The sequence below is a fragment of the Lynx rufus genome, unplaced genomic scaffold (genome assembly GCF_022079265.1).
Source record: "Lynx rufus isolate CCGP_SWC_20201006 ecotype Redwood Valley unplaced genomic scaffold, mLynRuf1.p SCAF_8, whole genome shotgun sequence".
In the NCBI taxonomy this organism is placed as follows: Eukaryota; Metazoa; Chordata; class Mammalia; order Carnivora; family Felidae; genus Lynx; species Lynx rufus.
Window position 1 is genome coordinate 7,830,159 of NW_025814896.1, and position 20,870 is coordinate 7,851,028.

Below are 20,870 nucleotides of genomic sequence, written 5' to 3' on the forward strand. Positions count from 1 at the left end.
CCTGCCATAATAAATATAGGCATCATAAGCTTTGCTTGCTAAGTTAGGGTCTTATGCAGAATATCAAGTCTCAAACTTACAGATGGAGGAGAAGGAGGTTGGCTACAATCATTTTCGGCTCTGAAGCCACCCTTGGAGTAAGGGATTATTCAACAAGTAGCTGATACCCATTTATTTCTAGTCATTTTCCTTTTCCTTCTCTAAAAATCAAAGGGAGTAATAAAAAAATGTTTATATAGGGGCGCCTGGGTGGCTCAGTCGGTTAAGCGTCCGACTCCAGCTCAGGTCACGATCTCTCAGTTTGTGAGTTCGAGCCCCGCGTCGGGCTCTGGGCTGATGGCTCAGAGCCTGGAGCCTGCTTCCGATTCTGTGTCTCCCTCTCTCTCTGCCCCTCCCCCGTTCATGCTCTGTCTCTCTCTGTCCCAAAAATAAATAAACGTTAAAAAAAAATGTTTATATATGTATGTATTTTATTGTATTATACGTAATATATACTTTGGCAAAGCTGGCTTACACCTAATCTGATTTGTCCTCTGAGTAGCATGCTTTCTTCCATGTCCCAACTTCCTAAAAGTTGGAGTGGCCAGTGTCATATTTAGTTTGGTGAAAAAGAAACTGGAAGAAGACAGAGCACCAGCCAATTACCTGAGGTCCTAGAAAAAGATCTGTAATTGTTTTTCTCTAGTCAACCAAATCAGCCATTGAAAGCCAAATGATGGGAAAAGGAAAGAATGATAAAGAATGAGAGGGAAGGAGGGAAGGAGGGAAGGAAGGAAGAAAAGAAGAAAGGAAGGGAGGGAGGGAAGGAGGGAGGGAGGGAGGGAGGAAGGAAGGAGGGAAGGAAGAAAGGAAGAAAGGAAGGAAGGAAGGAAGGAGGGAAGGAAGAAAGGAAGAAAGGAAGGAAGGAAGGAAGGAGGGAAGGAAGGAAGGAGGGAAACCAGCTATGTGGGGTAAGCCTATAGATGTTTGATAACATAAAGGTTACAAAGTCAGACTGTCTAAGCCTCAATGGCCTCAGGGACCATCTAGTTCAATGGCTACATTCCACCACCTTGGCTCCAGACAGCCCATTTTTCACTCATCAGCAGAATATCTGAAGTGAAATGAAGGAATACAATAGAACAGAATACAGTAATAAAACAAAATCTTGAGATGCTCTATTGAAAAACCTCCAATACTTCCCCACCATGTTTAGGATAACATAAAATCCCTTAACCTGGTCTATCAGATGGCCGACATTCTGACTCATTTCTACCTGTTCTCTTCATCTCTCCAGACTGTCCTTACTGCCTCGCTCTCTGGTTTTTCTCATTTTCGCACATGAGTTCCTTCCAGACTCAGGCCTGTTTGTTTTATTCTCTTTAATCCCTTTCATTGGAATTCCAATTCCTCCCACAATCTCAGCTTATAATTAATTTATTTAGAAATTTGCTTTGGCATTACTAAAACAATTAAGACCTCTCATTTAAATGTTAATTGAGCATGCTATATATTCTTTTGTTTCTTGTTTTTGTTTCTTCTCATTGAAGATTTTATTTATTTATTTTAAATGTAAAGTTTAGTTAACGTCCAGTGCAATATTGGTTTCAGGAGTAAAATTCAGGGATTCGTCACTTACATCCAACACCCAGTGCTCAACCCAACAAGCGCCCTCCTTGATGACCATCCCCCATTTAGCCCATCCCCCCACCCACCTCCCCTTCACCAACCCTCAGTGTGTTCTGTATAGTTAAGAGTCTGTTAGGTTTGCCTCCCTCTCTGTTTGAGCACACAATAGATTCTTTATGTTTCCCATAATCCCTCATTATATAGCTGACGTATACATCTTCCAATGTCTGTTTGCCCACTGGTCTTTAAGCTATGAGCTCAGGGAACGTGTTTGTTTTACAACAAGCTAATGGCCCCAGCATATAGCAGAATTCTTTGAAGCTTCTTCAAAGAATTAGTAAAATAAGTGGGAATGTCTAGAGAAGTGAAATAACTCGCCCTTAGATGTTTCCATATTTTTGAGCCATCGAGTCCAATGATTCTTCAGCATTTGTTTTTAGTGGTAATGAGATGCTGGCATACATGTGTAAATCAACAGATATTTATATACACCGTAATTCTCTTCAATTTTCCGTTAGTTATATTACCATGCAACTGTAGGTTGTAACAATACCATGTTATGAATTAAAATATAAAAAACATAACTGAAGTATCAGAATGCACTGTACGTAGTAAGGTGGGGGTTATCTCACATATTAATGTTTTATACAGAATAGACATGTATCTCCTCCACATATACCCACATGCATATGCATATATATATATATATACATATATATACACACACACATACACACATGCACATATACACACGCACACCCGCACCTACACACATACATCTATACACACACATATGGGTACACTAAGTCACAATACAAAATGTGTTCTCATTATGAATTGCAGAGTGCTTGAAAACCACTAAGTTTGTCTTTCAATGATAAACCCTCATTAGCTTCTAACTCTTAAAAAGCATTTTTTTCTCTAGCCTACCACCAACCACACTTAACAAAGTCACTGTTGGCATCCTGTCTTGTATTTTGTGTCATTTATAACCCAAAAGGGTACAATGAACTTGAGATTCACAGCCAACTAATATTCATGGAGAAAAAGCAAGCGTCCTCATTGTCTGAAAGTACCTTTCAGTATCACGAAACCACAGCAGGATCAATAATTCAAAGCACACATTCCCAAATCCACGCAAAGGCTTAGAAGTCCTAAGTTTTCTAAAAGAAATTGTGTGTGTGTGTGTACGTATATATACACATATATACATATGTATATATGTGTATATACACATATGTATATACATATGTATATGTGTGTGTATATATACACACACGTATACACGTACATATATATGTGTATATATACATATGTACATACGTATATATAGGTATATGTATATATATGTACATATATACGTATATTATATACACACATATATATACACACACACACAATTTCTTTCAGAAATATATGTGTATACATACATACACACACACACACACACACCACTAAATATTTCTTCTCCCTCAGTCCCTCAGGGAGCGCCTGCCCACAGAGAAACTAGTTCATTGCTCTACTGAAAAAAAAAACACAGAGCTGTAAGCCCAGGAAACAAGTACTTCTTAGGTGAGGTTTGGGGGAACTCAACAAGAATTCTAAATGAAAGAAGAACAGAAGTCCTGTGCTTGAAAATCCTTCAGGAATCTGGCTCCTATTTCCAATTAGTCTTATTGTCTCTATGGTCTTTAGAAGCCAGGCTTATACTCTGCCAGATCTTAGTTAATGAATTGTAACCGGACCCTTAGCAGAGAATATATGATGGGAAGAAAGAAGATTAGCAATGGCAAAGAAGGTACTTCCTAAAACCAACAGCCTGAATTTAAATTCCAATTCTGACACTTCCCACAAAGGAGATCTTCCGCGAAGTGCTTAGGCTCACCTGGTCTCAGATCTCTCATCTGTACAGGGGACATCACCAGCGCCTTGCCATAAGGACAAAATGAGGGCATCCAGGTAAAATCATAAGCTTAGCAGCTGGCATGTAGAAAGATCTAGTGTGTATTTGCTACTGTTATTTCTTTTGTATTTATGAATATAAATGTAAAAGTCTTCCCTGACTAAAATATAACTCCTCTAACTTGTTATTGGATCTGCATATTTAAATTCAATGTTTACGTTTCAGTATATTGTTAGATCTAAGTTCCAATTCCAGTCAATACCAATATTCAATATTTGTTAGGATCTACTATGTATAAGGCAATACACTATGTAATAGCGACACAGACATGAAGAAGACACAATGCCTGTTGCTTTTTTTTTTTTTATTTTTTAAAGTCTATTTAGTTTTGAGAGACAGAGTGTGAGCAGGGGAGGGGCGGAGAGAAAGGGAGACACAAAATCTGAGCTGTCAGCCCAGAGCCTGACGCGGGGCTTGAACTCACAAACTGTGAGATCATGACCTGAGCCGAAGTTGGGACACTTAACTGACTGAACCACCCAGGCGCCCCAATGCCTATTTTCTTAAAGACTCCCTTTAACACTGTATTCTTAAAAACCTTTTGGTATGATGGGTGATGGTACATTCTGTGTCCACAGTTTCTTCTCTTTCAGAAAGGCTGACTCTCACTAAATACCACTACAATATATTAGCCACATAACGACAGTACAATAACATTGATCAATTCAAAAAGTCAACAATTGATTACTACATTTTAAGCAAAGCTTTACTAACCACAAAATTAAACATACTCTGTTATCAAAGCCTATCTTCTCAAAATCATTAAACCCAAATGAACAAAAACATTTTTAGGTGATTATGTGTTTGCTTTCATCAGATTAAAAAATAATAATAAAATTTGTATTTGAATTAAATTTTACCAAGAGAAAGGACATCTGAAGGTGACTTTGCCCATTATGTAATTTCACAGAAATAATCCAGAGTTTATTTCTACAACTAGTTAAAAAAAATTTTAAGGCGGCGCCTGGGTGGCTCAGTCGGTTGAGCATCCGGCTTCGGCTCAGGTCATGATCTCACAGTCTGTGAGTTCAAGCCCCGCGTCGGGCTCTGGGCTGACAGCTCAGAGCCTGGAGCCTGCTTCTGATTCTGTGTCTCCCTCTCTCTCTGCCCCTCCCCTGCTCATGCTCTGCCTCTCTCTGTCTCAAAAATAAATAAAAACATTAAAAAAAATTAAAAAAAATTTTAAGTACTTATTTGAAAATAAAACCAGGGCGCCTGGATGGCTCAGTCGGTTAAGCGTCCAACTTCAGCTCATGTCATGATCTCATAGTTCGTGAGTTCGAACCCTGCATCAGGCTCTGTGCTGACAGCTTAGAGCCTGGAGCCTGCTTCAAATTCTATGTCTCCCTCTCTGCTCCTCCCCAGCTCACGCTCAGTCTCTCTCTCCTTCAAAAATAAATTTAAAAATTTTTTTTAATTTTTAAAAAAAAAATAAATAAATAATAAAAATAAAACCTACACAGCTACTTTCCAGTGAGTCCTTTGAACTGACTGAGGGTTTCAATATCGTGGGGTCAATCCACAATGTTGCAAGAATAAAAATAGCTGAGGATGGTCAGAAAGTATATGATTAAATACATAACTTACTTCTAGAAGGGTCAGAAATCAGTTCATCTTCAATATTTCAATTCTTTTTTTTTTTTTTTTTTTTCAAATTGGAGAAGTCGAAAGGGGGAAACATGGTATGGTCTGCTCACATTCAAAACAGAGATGCTCACATTTCAAATACTTCACCTTGATCCCCATACTGGGTGTGGTATAACTGGGCTGGGTGTTCTTGAGAGGGAGAATGGGAAGACCAACAGCTTGGAAACACCTGCCCTATCTCAGGCTCAACAGCTGTGACCTCACCTTACCACTGAAACTGCTTCCCAGGTCAAACATGTTGGCTGTCTCTTTGCAGAGAAAATGCCTAACATGTTTAGGTTACATCTTTACTTAAAACGATCCACTGTTTTTGCAGTTACTACAGCTGGATTTTCTATATTCCTTAGCAAGGCTTGACCTCCTTGGGAGTAGCCAATTGCTGAAGAAAGAAAGGGGCAATCAGTTAAGTTAGAAGTGGCCACAGTGCAAGGGGCCCAGGCCAGCCTGAAAAGCCACTAAGATACAGATCCACACCACCTTCCACATCAGGATTTCCCCCACGTGGGAAAGCCCCCAGCTGGAATAGACGAACAAACCCTTCTATTGCCAACTAAACCCATTCCCTCGGGATCTCGTTCTGTGTCCTCCGCCCAAACTTCTCCCAAACTTCCTCCCACGTGGTGTTAGCCAGAATGCTCGTTGCTCTACCCAATTACAGTTCACTTAAATTGCATGTGGCTCTTCTCCTGACAATATTGGTGTGAAGGGATGGGGGTAGGGGCGTCCCTTAACAGAGAAAAACAAGGAACGGGCCACGTAGTCTCCGCTTAACCGGACCAATTCTTGCACCTGATAGAACCACTCCTTTGCCATCACGAGACTGTAATGACTTTCCGGTCTCTATCATCTTGCTCATTTTTCACTCAGTGTTTACATTCTCTTTCACTCCCTTTTATTTCAATGAATTAATGTGTAAAAATCCCAGAGCATATTTAATCTCATAATCACAAAATCTGATAATTGACAAAATCTCTCGCCCAACAAGAGCTCTACGGAGAAACCCACATGACAAGAACTGTTTTAAGAGCACCCCTGTATTCGAACCGTCACTCCTTACCAAAGTCTCATAGGGAGTTACTAATATTACTCTCGTTGTATGAAATAGAACAAAGACGCACAGAGAGGTTCAGTCACTCCCTCAAGGTCTCGCAGCCAGTAAGCTTAGGTGGTTGGGATGAAAATGTGGGCATTCTGAACGTACAACTCACCCCTTCAGTACCACGTTTACCTTCCATGTATTAAATTCCTTAATCCAAATGCATAGGAAAATTCCAAACAGCATTACTCATCAGACAACAGGGAATCATATGGAAGGTGAGCCCTGGGAGTACACAGGGTGACTGAAAACCAAGTGCATGCGAAATAAATGTACAGGTGAGTGGACTAAAGGCTGCCATATGTCGTGCACTAATCACTGCCCCTACTGCCCCGCTCCTCCCCGGGCAGAACCTTCCTCCTCCTCTCAAAGTCTTACTCCCGCCAGGCACGGACAAGCAGGTGGAACCCCATCTGACCTCACTGCCCCAGGATTACCAAGGGTTCAAGTTAGACCCTTCAGATTCTCTACCCCAGAGATTTTGGAATTGGGTTTAAGAGACTCATGTGAGCTCTGAACTTGAACAGGGATGTAGAGGCACACTGGGGTGGCCTGGCTACAGAGAGCAAATTATATCTTTTTTTTTAATTTTTAAAACATGTTTATTTTTGAGAGAGAGACAGAGTGTGAGTGGGGGAGGGGCAGACAGAGAGAGGGAGACACAGACTACGAAGCAGGCTCCAGGCTCTGAGCTGTCAGCACAGAGGCTGGCACAGGGTTTGAACTCACGGACCGTGAGATCATGACCTGAGCCCAAGTAGGCCGCTCAACTGACTGAGCCCCCAGGAGCCCCTGGCCACCGGCTTTCTTAATGTTTATTTATTCTGGGGAGAGAGAGAGAGACAGAGCATGAACAGGGGAGGGGCAGAGAGAGAGGGAGACACAGAATCCGAAGCAGGCTCCAGGCTCTGAGCTGTCAGCCCAGAGCCCGATGCAGGACTCGAACCCATGAACTGTGAGATGATGACCTGAGCTGAAATCGGATGCCTAACCGACTGAGCCACCCAGGCGCCCCAAGAGAACAAATTATATCTACACAGACAAGGAGAAATGGATTCCATTCAAACCATAAAAGGTAAAGAGAATAACTTTAGTTTTTAACTTTATAGTTTCTGGCCCTGTTCCCTCAAATCTGTGTAGATTTCTCCTGCCTGAGTTCTTAAGACACCCTGATCCTCCCGACATGGTCACACATACACACACGTACATATATATTTTTTTTTCTAAAACTTAATTGAGTTGCATTAGGTTTCTGTTACTCGGAACCAAAAAATTACTGAAAACAAGAATCAAATTATTATAAGAAAAATAGCAACGAAGCGAATTGCTCAGTTGAGTCTACTCATCATAAATAAAATGCTAACATTCTTATACTGTCAATTCAGTCAACAAAGATAACACATAAAAAAAATCAAACACCCTGGGGTGCCGGGGTGGCTCAGTCTATTAAGCATCTGACTCTTAGTTTCACCTCGGGTCATGATCTCACGTTCACGGGTTTGAGCCCTGCATCAGGCTCAGTGCTGACAGTGCACAGCCTGCTTGGGATTCTCTCTCTCCCTCTTGTGCTGTCTCTGTCTCTCTCAAAATAAATAAATAAACTTAAAAAAAAAATTTTTAATTAAAAAGAAATCAAATACCCTACAATATTCTTTGGTATCTAAACTGGCCACATCTATTAATGCCCCTTATTTCATAAAATAGATAAATTTTATGTTTTTCTTGCATTAGTCCACCGGGGAAGAAGTCTTTGGGTAGCTTCGGAGTCACAGATTAGGATTAGGAGGTGACACTGGGTCTAGGAGACCACGTATGAGTCCTAAAATACTAAGGGCCAAGAACCAGTAAGACAGACATCTGATGTCACAGATCCATGTCGGCCACAAGAGTCCTGTGGCCCGATGCCCTTGAGACCCGGTAGGTGTCAGGTTCCTAAGATGTTACTCTCAGATCACAGAGGGACGGCTCAGGAGAGACATGGCTTCCCCAGCTAAAAATGCAAAGTTTAGGAGCCTATGCTGCTCCATCAGCCATCAAATGGATCAGATCCTTGAGTGAATATATTTACTTCCAAATCAGATAATGTGCTAATAAAATGTAAGGTAACCACAACCACGGTGAAGGTAAGAACAGAGCTGTCCGGCACCAGACCGATGAGAGATTGATAACACTGCCCCTTGGAAGCTGCAGGAACTTCAGCAAGTTGCTGAACTACTCTGAGCATCAGTCTCGTGGCAGCAAAATGAACAGAAGGACAATTCGCCTTTCATAAGGATCTTGTAAAGATTAAATATGATGATGCTTTGAAAGTTCCGGGAACAGCCCCCCAGCACAGAGTAAGTGCTCATAAATGTGAGTCATCATCACCACCTGCCCTGTTGGGAAACACACCCCCCCAACTCTTCCTTGGAGCTTAGATTCAGGTAGTAAAGAGTGTCCCTCTCCTGCTGTTAATGCACTTGGATCCACTTATCTATGTTGTTTATGATTAATTTCAGACTTATAATCACGCTTTGTTTGCAGTCTAAACATTTAAGACCAAAGGCTCTCCTTTTTGAGCTTCCTGTTCATATACACCCTATTTCTCACCCCCTCAAATCCAAGATTCCTAGCAATTTGAGTCTCGTAATACCAAGAAATCCTCGAGGACTGATGTGGAATTAACTGGGGCTTTCTTGTGTCTCTTTTTGAGAATGCCTACTGTCATTAAAGTTACTGATGGGCTGTCGTTTATTTCTTAAGTGTTGTCTGATCACACACACACACACACACACACACACACACACACACACTGACTTTATGGGGTGTGATGTTTGAGACCTGAAAGCAGAAAGCCTAAAACTTAGCTGTATAAAAGGCAGTATTGATACTTGGTTCGGGTTGCCCGTGGGACCTACAAAACTGACCTCAGGGCGGAAACTCCCAGAGCAGAGAAAATACATAATTTTGGAGACTGTACCCTCCAGACGCCCCTGACCAGGTTCAAACCTTACATTACGGAATAGCTTTCCTGCATTTCCCTGTGTGATTCATTCATGTCTTGTGGTGAATACTTGTATAGCTTCTGTGATTATTCTGAAAACCAGGTGTGAGGTCGTGAGGCACTAACACAATGACATTTTGCCACTTTAATCTCCAGCATATTCCCCAATTAATGTGAAATGTTTGGTAGGTGAGAAGACATTTTCTAAAGGGAACCAGGGATAATCATTTCAGAGATCTAGTTTGAAGCTCATCTGCTTTGTCTCTTTCGAATTAACTGTTTGCTTTTCCTTCTCAGATTGTTGCAAAACAAAATTCCTTTCTTGAGTTGGGCGCAGTTGAGTATGCATTCTCAATGTGACAACTCCACTGCTATAAACCACATAAATAGGATTACCATCTCCCTCCTCGCCGCCCCCCACCCCAGGTTCAGTATGCATGTGCCTACAATTGTTTATTCACAGGTGGCCTTCTGTGAGGTGGGAAACTAAACAGGGAAGCAAATGGACCGCTAGGAGCAGGGTAGGGCTCCAGGGGAAGAATTCCATTTCTTTATTTTTTTTAATGCTTATTTATTTTAGAGAGAGAGAGAGAGAGAAAGAGACAGAGTGAGAGGGAGAGAGAATCCCAAGCACCTCTGTGCAGAGCCCAACACAAGGCTTGATCATGAGATCGTGAGATCATGACCTGAACCAAAATCAAGAGCTAGACACTCGACAGACTGAGCCACCCAAGCACCCCAGAATTCCAGTCCTGAAAAACAAATGACCCAGGGACTTAACTTACCCCACCCCCACCTCCATTTCTACTGGGATACCAACAGGAAACAGAAGTTCTCCTTCCAATCAGAGTAGCTTATGTTTATGCAGAAAAAGGGGACAAATGGCAGAGTTACATCAAGGAACCAGAATAAGCTATACCCTCCACTAAGGTATATCTTTAGAAAATATTAGTACGTTCGACATCTTATCTGATTAGACAAAGTGAGTCCCATGTGCCACTCAGAGGATTCACTGAAGGTCAGGATTGAGGATTGGGGACAAGCTCCAAGAGGAATAGGAGCTAGAAGCTAGAACTGCATCTTGCCTGGAAATGTTAAAGAGGAATAGACATCTGATAGCAAACATGAAGAGAATGAGAGCATGTACCAAGGATGATCACCACTAACTTTATTGTTGTTGCTACTGAACCCATCTGCAAGACTTTTAAAGTGGCTTTAGCCGTGGACCCCTGGTTATTTCACGGTTATTGGCAAGCGTTGGCAGCACAGCAACCCGGCAATCTTTTCTCCCTCTTTATTGTGGATGCCTCAGAAAAGAAAGGAAAGTGAACCAATCAAATCTCCTCGAAAATATGCTGAAGACGGATCAACCCACAAATTTGGGATACTCACGAGTCGGAGAATCCTTACCTATGACATGTTTTCAGTAGAATAAACCTGGTCTGTCTGGGGTTGTTAGTGGTAGACAAATCTGGACTCTATGGATCTCTGGGACATGGCTCCCTGAAAATTGCTGCATGAGCTACGTAGCTACCAGAGAGTATAAAACAGAGATGTTTGTGTAAGTCATGCACCGGCAGACATTTCTGAGACACCTTGCGTGTTAAATTTGCCTAGAGCACGTCCAAATACGGCAAGAACGGACCTGGGGAGCTCCCCGGACAGTCCTTGGCTTCTCTTTGCTTTGCCTACACTTGGTGATCACTTGTATCCTTGAAGTAATTAGGAAAGCTTGATGATGCCGAGTGAGAACTTAGTCTCTGGGCTCACTTCACAATTTAATCAATGCCTCGATATGCAAAAAAATAAATATAATTACTGTAGTTTACTTATATTATTATTTTACATATAAACTGAGATGCAGGTTCAAATCATTACATTACAGAATCGGATATATACTAAAATGCCATTTATTAGAACGTACACATGCACCCCCATACACACCCTCTTGTAAATACTTAGGAAATAATCTGAAAGATTATTTACATATATCAAACTGTTATAAGTAGTGGCTGTTGTAGATTAAAATTGAGTAGAGGAGATTTAAAAGTCTTCCCCTTCTTCCTCTATACACCTTTCAAGTATAATCACGTATTATCAAAATAAAAATCTAATATAGACACCTTTAAAGTAAAAGAGTTCAGTATTTTACACGTAATGCAACGTCTTTGAAAAGCACACCACAGTCACATTGGTGACTGGATTTGGTAGCTCCAGTCTCCTGCGATTCTCATCATCCAATTGATTTTGGGGTTGTTTTTTTCGTTTTTTGTTTTGGTGTTTGTTTTGTTTTTTTTTTGTTTTGGTTTGGTTTGGGGTTTTTTGGCATTGCATACCCTACACGATCATGTCAATCCTGTCTAATACAGATAAGCAAATCCAAATGCCAAGCATTTTTCCATTTGCTTTCAAACTTTAGTATTCAACTGACTCATTCAAAAGCCTAAGAATGAGGCAATAATCATAGTTGTTTCAAGGTGGAGAATAAAGACTATCTAACAAATGCTTGATGTTTTACAAATAAATATAAAAGTAAGACAGGGAAGTCCAGCCCGGCAGTTCCATTCTTACGTGTGCGTCCTGGAGAAGCTTCCCCACCATTTGTCTAAGGAGATTCGCACGTCGATGCAGCGCACCAATGTTTGTAAGAACGAAAGACTAAACAACTTAACACATCAGTTGAGAGAAGGATCGATTCATCGCGATATATTCTTACAACAGTATCACCGCACAGCAATTAAATAAATGAAATAGGGATGATTTATCAGCCTGAATACATCTCAAAAAAAAAAAAAAAAAAGCGGAGCGAATAAAGGAAATGGACCGAGATGCCGCAGAAAGATACAGCTAACGAAGCATTACTTACCTTGCTTAACAACAAAAATACGATACTGCATTTTAAATATCGGCCTGTGGACCATCTATTTATGTTAAAATACTAAAACCAGGGATGCAGAGGATACGCAGCAGCTTCAGAACAGCATTAACTGGAGGCGGGAAGAAGCGGAACAGGGAAGGAAATAGAGCACAGTAGGGCTTATCGTATCCACTGTTTTCCTTCCTTTCTTTCTCTCTCTCTCTCTCTCTCTCTCTCTTTCTTTCAAGTTTATTTATTTATCTTGAGACAGAGAGAGTGTGAGCAGGGGAGGAGCAGACAGAAAGGGAGGGAGAGAGAATCCCAAGCAGGCTCCACGTTTTCAGCACAGATCCTGAAGCAGGGCTCAAGCTTACCAACCATGAGATCATAACCTGAGCCAAAATCAAGAGTCAGACCCTTAATGAGCCACCCAGGCGCCCCCGTAGTGTTTTGTTTCTATAAAAAACTAAGCAAAATTGGGGTGCCTGGGTGGCTCGGTATGTTAAGCATCTGACTCTTGATTTCGGCTCAGGTCATGATCTCACAGGTGGTGAGCGTGAGCCTCATGTCGGGCTGTGCTGACAGCATGGAGCCTGCTTGGGATTCTCTCTCCCTCGCTCTCTGCCCATTCCCCGCTCATGCTTGCGTGTGTGCTCTCTCTCTCCTCTCTCTCAAAACAAATAAACTTTTACAAAGATCAAATAAAATTTTAAAAGTTAATATTATTATATCTGGGTAATACGTGCATAGGTGTTGATTACACTATTGTCTGAATCTTTCTCTAGTTTTGAGATACTACGACATCTCAAATGATATAAAAATGGTATAAAACCCACATAAAATATATGTATTTCTAATGAGATGTACATATTTATATATTATACAACTATTAACATATTATAAATGTTCATACAACTTTACATATAAAATACTTATAAAAATACTTTCAGTATAAAAGATATATAAAGTATATAACGTATTCAATAAATATATACCATTCAAAAAGAAAATTACAGTGCTTGCTTCAGTGGGACATATACTAAAACTGAAATGATACGGAGCAGATTAGCAAGGCCCCTGTGGCAAGGATGACGTACAAATTCATGAAGCGTTCCATATTTTTTGGTACACTTATCGTGATGAGCACTGAGTAATGTATAGAATTGTTGAATTACTATATTATGCCCCTGAAACTAATATAACACTATGTTAATTACACTGGAATTAAAAAAAAAAATTAAATGAGAGAGAAAATCACAGAATATAGTACATAACATAGGTTACGATCAAATGAGAAACAGTAGGAAACACCCCCAAAGTGATACAGTAGCATCCTGGTAGATGTTATACCTTTCCTTGTTATTGCCTGTCCTTCCGCCAATAGCTGATAATATACGCAGTATCCTATATATACGTGGCGAGGGCAGAGCCTCAAACTTTCCAAATCAATGGTGCACTCACAGAAAGTCCACAGGGGTGAATGAGGCAGGGTAATGCTGAGCACAGCAGCGGACACATTAACAAATAAGACCCGACATTCATCTTGTGCTTCTAGGCACCAGCCTGTTCTAAGGGCTTTATGGTCCGTTCACTTCTTACGTAGCTCCGTGAGTTAGGTATTATGACTGTGCCCATTTCTCAGATGAGGAAGTGCGTCACAAACAACGCAAGCGACGTGCCAGATCACAAGCGAGGAAGCACCCAGGCAGCATCTGAACCAGGCCCTCTGGCTCCAAAGTCTGCATTCCAAACTAAAGAGCTCATTCTGCGGCAGAAGCAAACATCTCAGTATTGCCCAATGCGAAAGCTTCCGCCTAAAACACACTCGGGTATACTCACTTTCATTGGTGTTTTCAAACTACCGTACGCAAGTTAAAAATTGAATATAGGGGCTGGGGCACCTGGATGGCTCAGACGGTTAAGCATCCGACTTTGGCTCAGGTCATGATCTCACAGTTTGTGAGTTCGAGCCCCGCGAAGGGCTCTGTGCTGACAGCTCAGAGCCTGGAGCCTGCTTGGGATTCTGTGTCCCCTCCTCTCTCTGCCCCTCCCCTCAGGCTCTGTCTCTGTCTCTCAATAATAAATAAACGTTAAAAAATTAAAAAAATAAGTATAGGGGGCACCTGGCTGTCTCAGTTGGAAGAGCTGGCGACTCCTGATCTCAGAATTAAGTTCCAGCCCCACCCTGGGTGTAGACATTCCTTAAAAATAAAATCTTTAAAAAAATACATATGCACGTACACACACACACACACACACAGCATGGCATGTTTTCAGTCTCCCTTAAGCAACGGCATAGAACAGAAAAATACTACAACTCATGGCGGGAATCTTTGATATGGGGAGGTAAACCCCGAGACCTTCTTGAACCCCACCCTCAAGAACAGCAACTAGCACGGAGCACCCCCCCCTCCCAGACACACACACACACCCTGGGCAAAGACTAATTTAGAGCACAGGAGTGTGCCTCGGCTTGAACACGGCTGGCCAAGCCCCAGAAGGTCAGGGCTGTGGCGCACTGGGCCTAGGTAAGCGGATGACCCTGGCAGACAGAGGCCAGCCCCGCATGGCCCGGGGTCGCGCAAGTGCTCACCGGGCGCTGGGCTCGCTCCCTCCCCACCGCAGGCCGCGGTCCTCCAAATTCAATTCCAGCCTCGGAGTCGCAGCCAGGCGCGGTGCGGCGACTCACAGGGCCCTTCGGAACCGCTCGGGTGTCGGGAAAGCGTAGGGCCCAGGAGGGGGTGGGGGCTGGGAGGTCACGACCCCTCCGTGACCTCCGTGACCTCCGCTGACCCGCCCCCGCCCGGCACTGGAGGCTCCCGGCCCCGCCCCGTCGGGGGTGCGGTGTGCGCGCTCCTGCCGTTCCGTTCCGCCTCTGCAGACATGTTCAAGGTCGCAGGCCTGAGTGAGCCCGCGGGGTGCAGGCCCTCTGGACGGTGGGCGCCGCCGGGCCCCTTGGGAGGCCTCTGTAAACTTTAAGGTGCTGGAGGGCAGGGCGGCGCTGACATCTCCCGGTCTCTGGCCCAAGAGGGGCCTTGTCTGCAGGTTCCCCTGCGGCGCATCCGGAGTGACTCCTCTGGGGCAGGAGGAGCCCCTGCCTCCCACCTCGCCCTCCCCCCCCCCAGGGCGCGACCGGTTTCCCACTTGTCCCCCTCCTGCTGTGGGAACCAACATCGGGTTAGGCCAGGTGGAGCAGAGGCCCCGAGGGAGCAAGGCCGGCGGGCACAGAGCTCGGGGACACCAGGACGGCCGCTGCTCCCCCTGCCTGAGAAGATGCTCTTGTCGCCGTTTAGTCCTCCTGTGTCATCTTCTCTATCCTTTTCTACACTCTCCTCCCTTCCAAGTGCCTTCTGGCCCTGTGCTTCAACTTTGATTCTTCCCCACCTATATTCTCTGTATCCTCTCTGCCTTGCCAAACCCAAAGAATCTGATGGGACCGGTCACTCACTCCCCAGCGCAGAGCATCCTTCTTGGCGGGACCCCTCCAGACAGGTGGTCCAGGAGGCTCCTGGCCTCTCTCCTGACTTAGCCACTTCTGGGTTTGTATCAATTTAGGAAGTTACTTAACCTCCCTGTGCCTCAGTTTCCGTGGATGTAAAAGGATTATCACAGCATATTTTGTCAAGGAAATGATCCGTGGGGAGGTATTTAGAAGTGTGTTCAGGGGGCATGGGCTGCTGTGTCTTATGCCCGAACGAGGTTGTCCAGGCCTGTCCCAGTTCACACTGATTGCTCCAGCATCCAGAATAAAGCCCCTTTCCCTCTCACTATTGGCCTCATTTTGAGCGTAATGTATTTGGACAACTTACCTATACCCGTCCTATACTTACTTTTGGGTCAGACATTAACCTCTCATCTAAGTTGAGAGGACTGGGTGTCATGGTCCCATGGCTCAAAACCTGGCTGGCTGTGACCTAGGAACCCTGCCAGCTATTTTGTGGATAAGGACCATGTAAATATAATGGATTCTCAACATGTCACAGACTCCCTTCTGTGACACCCATGGGTAGAACAAAGCACTAATACCAATCCTCAAAGAACAAGCATTTTCTATAGAGAAGAAACAAAACTGCATTTATCCCATAGGACATACCCTTCCGGACCTTTTATTTTTTTAACCCCCTTAAACTTTTGTGTTAATACCAAAAAGAGGGCCTCGGTTCCTCTTGGTTGAGCTGAAAAATCATAAACCGTGCCTGGATTGTCTTCCTTTCTGATAGATTAGCTCTGGCCCTTCCTAAGGGAAAGCCAGGTCCAGATGACCTTTCTGCTAGCCCTGGGCTTCTCCGGGCCACGCATGGGAGAAATCAAATGCAGAGGAGAAAATGTAACTCAACAGTGTCTCCGTGCAGAATGCTGAGAGGGGCTCCAAACTGCTCTTCAACTGTTAAAGGCTTCAGGATTCCAAATGGCCAGATCTGTGCAAGGCAGTCTTGTTTGGTACTTAGCTTGCCGTGGTCCTTTGGGTCAGAGGAAGTTTCCAGAGAAGGATCAACAAAGTCAGTGCCTTCGTGCCGAGGTTCAAGACACCGGAGTGAAAACAACCGTCTGCACTTCTTTATTGAACTGGGGAAAGTGGCAGAAGGAGAAAGTGGCAGCTACATTTGTTGTCTAGAATTTATTAAGCTGGCGAACACACATATGGCCTTGAAGTTAATTTTTTTTCTTATGACTGACACATGCTATAATGATATCCTACATTTACTAGAACACAAGAGCAATGTTCACACACACCAGGAATGGATTTCACATACCAGACAAATTTCTAAGTTTTGGGAGGCTGGTGGGTGGGAATAGGGAAATCCTGGGAGCAAGTACTCAGCAGCTAAAAGAGCTGCTCAAATAATTGAAATGGGGGTGTTTGTATGCATCTGGAAAGAAGTATGGAAAACACTATGCATTATTTATTTTTTAAATGATGTATTTTTTATTGTGTCAGCTAGAAAATTTTTCTTCGTACGGCAGATGAAACAACAAACACTACAACAGAAATGATCCTTCACAGAGTCAAAGATGTAAGGAACAGAGAAATGTGATTATGGCGTGGAGCTTTCAAATTCTCGCTTCAAGATTGCGCTCCGCGCTACATTTGCATGATCTAAGTTCAGGTGATGAGAAGGCGAATGAGGAGAATTGGAAAAACTGACTTTTGTCCATTTGTTTTGTGACTTCGAGATGCATCCCTCCTCTGTTAATTCTCTAGGCCTTGAAGAACGCAAACGAATCATATCCTTTAGGGGGAAATTGAAGGGGATGACAGAATCTTAATATGGAAGTCAAGATGCTTGAAGAGGTTAGGAGCACCAAACTGTTTGAGATATTAAATTCCTGGGGGGGGGGGGGGGGGAATACCCAAAACGTCAGTGTCTTAACCACTTAGTTACTTATTTCTCTCTTTGTGCATCCAAATTTCCTCTTCTTAGAAGGATACCAGTCAGCCTGCATCAGGACCCACCTGTGATGTCATTTTAACTTAATCCCTGTCTCAAATACAGTCACATTCTGATGTGCTGGGGGTGAGGGATGCAACATATGAATTTAGGGGCAGGGGAGAGAGACGCAAGTCAGCCCATACCGGGTATACGATATAAGCACCAAACACGTATTGTTGGTGTCCTGTTCCTCAGCAAAAGAACAGATTCTTGTTGGGAATCCACTTTCTCCCCTCTGGGTCCACTAGGTTCAGGAGAGGTCCAACCCTGGCTTCAGCACACACCAGTCTCCAGGCCACAGTACTGGGTTCAGGCATGGATCCAATCAGAGTGGGTCTCGAGAATTCTGGAGGGGAGGGGCTGGCTGTTTCTGGCTAGGCCTTAGAACCTAGGAGGATTTACAGCAGCCAACTTGCCATCACTGAGGGAAAGCCTGGAACGGGGTAGTGGGAGGCATGGCACACGCATGGACATTGACCATAGTGTCAGTCCTACTGAACGAAGCGCTGAGAGTTGGAGAGAAAGTTCTATTGACAACACGTGACTCCAGAATCCAGCCACATGTCTAAAAGCAGCATGACCCTCAACTTTTCAGCTATGTTTTCTAAAGTGACTTTGGGTTGTTGTTTTGTTTGTTTGTTTGTTTGTTTGTTTGTTTTTCCTCTGGGAGCTGAGAAAGCCCTAACCAACCTAACAGGTTCCCTACATTATGGAGATGTTAAACATTGAGTTGTTGCCCTGACATTCCCATTCTTAGAAATAAGAGGGAAAAAATTAATGCTCTATCCATATGGCGTAGAACAAGTTTAGGCATTAGAAGAGCTGCTGAAGTTCATTGCAAAGTCACCTTGAATTCTTTGAAGCCATGTAAGATCAAAATCCCCAACTTTCTAGTAAGCAGCGAGCATTGCACTTGCCAAACTTTAAGACATCCTTGCCTCACGACATGAAGACATTCTGAGGACTATTTTCGCCCCCTTCCTCAAATGGTCGATGATTCTGTAATTCTCCCCGGAGTGTTCATAGTAGGCTACAATTCTCTACAAAGCATAGCATCACGTTATCCTTTCATCCAAGGTCAACATTTTGGGCAAAAGTCTCCAGACACATTGAAGCTACCATTCCAGCAACTTCAGAATCAAAGATACCTGCCTTAACAATGAATATGCAGTATTGTGCACACACATCTAGCCTGTTGATCTGGAAACTTAATGAAGATAAATGTCATTGTTAGCAACTCAGTGTTGCACTCAACTGCAGGACAAGGCATTCTTGTATGAGTCAAGTTCTGAGTGCACATTATGGGAGGATGTTTATTTATGATGCACTTCAACCCTGCCAGAATGCCACCTTGGCATTGCCAGTCCCTAGAAGAAGGAGACCTCAAAGCAGTGGCCTTTACAGACTTAAGGAATAAAATAAAAATGAAATCCCAGAGTCTCTGCATAATATATGTGTGTGAGAGAGAAAACACACCCATTAAACTGCAGCCTTTCAGAACATGATGTCACAAGTCAGCTCCTATTAAAGGAAACAGAAGATGAATGTTTGCTCTAGGCAGCTGGAAGGAGTCAAAAAGAAAATACATTGTAAATCTTTCCGCTGCGTGCCTAAATTGTAAAAGATGATTTTCAGCATCGCACAGACTTCTCCCAATGAATAACTTCTTCCCAAGGAAGAAATTCCAAACAGTCAGTAAATATATGGCTAGTCTGATTAGCAGAGGGGGACTTGTATGTGATACAGTTTATTGTCCCAAGTCAAAACCTGACTGAATTTTGAGGATGCAGAAGATGATATTCCAGGCAGGAACAGGGAGGTGTTAGAATCCACACCAGGCAAAGCGGATGGGTAGAGCATTCAGAGTAACTTGATTCATATAGACACCCCAGCTGAACACAACATTTTATCTTTAAAAGTGGGGATGGACTTCTGATATTTCCCCCCAGTCGGACTATGTGTACGATTACCCCGTTTCTCCACTTCATGCATCACCCCTGTGAACCTAGAGAGTTGGTCTCCTTATCAGTCAATGACGTTAATCACGTTGTATCTGGGAAAGCAGTAAACATTAAAATTAAAAATGACATCAAGCTTGCCCTCCGCCACAATTTTGTAGCCCATATGGAGACAGGTATGTATCCGATACCACTAGTGTGTTGCAAGAGAAAAAAGACTGCTGGGAAGCAAAGAAGGGCCTCTAGTTAGCCCAACGTATGGAGGAGGGAAGCCCTCTTTGGAACTGGACCAAGAACCAAAAATCAAAGCTACTGTATAATTTCAAAATATCGCTAAATGTCTCTCGTATATTATACACACAGACATCTGCACGCATCTGGGCAGACAGCCACAGCATATGTCTTTACTTCCACAAGTGCACCACAGTGCACTTGCCACTGTGATATATGCCACAGAGAGGCTTACGTGAATGCAAAACAAAGGGAACACAAAAAGACCAGGGACAGGAAGAAAAGAAACACAAAAGAACAAGGTAAAGAGGAAGTATGTGGAGAACGGAAGGATTGAGAAAAGGATATGGGTGAACAATAGCAGCATTTCCAGTTTGTTTTAAGTGTTGTTTGGCATGTCTCCAGATAAGAAATCCACACTCTACTGAGTTGAAATTAATGAATGACCGCCATATTGAATTGCAGAGGTATTGAATATTGGACGGAAAGTTAGTTTGAATTTAGAGTGGGAAATTAATGTTCCAATTTATCATTCTAGGATAACAGAATTACCCTCATCCCCTAGACCTATTGATTGACCTTAACATCTTTTGGGAGGAGGAATTCTGCATTATAGATTTGCATACAACATTGATTACAACTTTCTAGATATCAGCCTTTAGATTTTAGAATAGCTGTTACAAGATAGAATTTAAAGGGAATAATTTTTGCGAAACTCTCAAAATTTATCCTAGCAAGTCTAGAAGTATTTTTTTAAGTTTATTTATTTATCTTGAGGGTGGAAGGGAGAGAGAGGAGAGAGAATCCCAAGCAGGCTCTGCACTGTCAATGCAGAGCCCAATGCAGGGCTCAAACTCACAAAACATGAGATCATGACCTGAGCCAAAGTCGGATGCTTATCACTAGAAGTATCTTTTTAAACTAATAATAATATTAAAACATTGATAGAATGTAAGGATATATATAATACTCAATATAATATATAATATTTGATAATATATATAATATTTGATACAATATATAATATATATTTGATAATATATAATATTTGATAAAAGAGTGACATGTGGGCAGATATCAAGAAAGAAAAGAATC

General features: G+C 42.8%; 1 non-coding gene across 1 annotated transcript; it reads left to right on the forward strand.

The window, feature by feature from the left end:
• Window positions 1–13,169: 13,169 nt before the first annotated feature.
• LOC124504428 (U6 spliceosomal RNA) lies at window positions 13,170–13,277 on the forward strand. The gene has a single exon (XR_006960409.1). It is a non-coding gene; the product is annotated as a U6 spliceosomal RNA (small nuclear RNA).
• Window positions 13,278–20,870: the final 7,593 nt, after the last annotated feature.